The following is a 979-nucleotide window of genomic DNA, read 5'->3' as shown; positions in this document are numbered from 1 at the left end:
CGGTCCGGTCCGGTCCGGTCCGGTTAAGCGGTTCTTATCGGTTAACCGATAAGAAACCGGAATTTTTTTTTTTTTTTTTTTTTTAAGTCCTAGTCCCAAAATGGCGCCGTTTAGTCTTTTAGAGAGGTTTCCAAATTCCCACAAGTGACACAGGTTTCCGAATTTGTGTAATGGTGTTGCCCATGACTTATTTTCCTTTTGCTAAGTGACTTTAATTAGTTAATACTTTGTTTATTATTCATTAATGAATTTTATTTTAATTTGGGTTTGGGTAGGTTTGATGTTTTTTTTTTAAGTGATGGCATTTGATGAGATTTCTTTGTCTTTGGTAAAAGCATTTTTCATTAACTAGTTTTGCTAATCTAATTAGCATTCATTATGTTAATTAGTCCATTTGCTTTGGAAAAATGTATTTTATAATATTTAAAAAAAAAAAAAAAAGTTGAAGTGGATCAATATAAAAAAGCTTCAATTTTTAGCCCAAAAAACAAATATTTGGGTCCCAACAAAAAGTATTTGGTCCCTAAAACAACTCATTTTTAATAAATTATTTTAGCCCAACAAAAAGTATTTGGGCTCTCAAAAGTAAAAAAAACTCATTTTTGGTTTTTGGCCCAACAAAATAAATCAATATAAAGCTCTCGGTTAAATCGGTTAACCGGTTTAACCGGACCGTTTAACCGTGTACCGTTTTAACCGAAATTATCGGTTAAAATTCTTATTGGTTCGGTATCGGTTAATAAACCGTTTAACCGAAAATTATCGGTTAATAACCGATAAGGTCCTTAACCGGACCGTTTTGACCGATACCCAGGCCTAATTGTGGATGGGACTTTAAGTTTGACACGCCAACTTTAAAACTCTAACCTTTTTTTTTTTTTTTTAAAAAAAAATAAAAAAATTAAAGAAGTCTTAGCAAACTTTAGCTCTAAGTATATATTATCACTACAAGCAATATGGTCTTTAGCGACCAAACAAA

Source organism: Corylus avellana, chromosome ca5 (genome assembly GCF_901000735.1).
Source record: "Corylus avellana chromosome ca5, CavTom2PMs-1.0".
Lineage (NCBI taxonomy): Eukaryota > Viridiplantae > Streptophyta > Magnoliopsida > Fagales > Betulaceae > Corylus > Corylus avellana.
The sequence above is the reverse complement of the archived record's forward strand: the minus strand, read 5'-3'. Positions refer to the sequence as shown.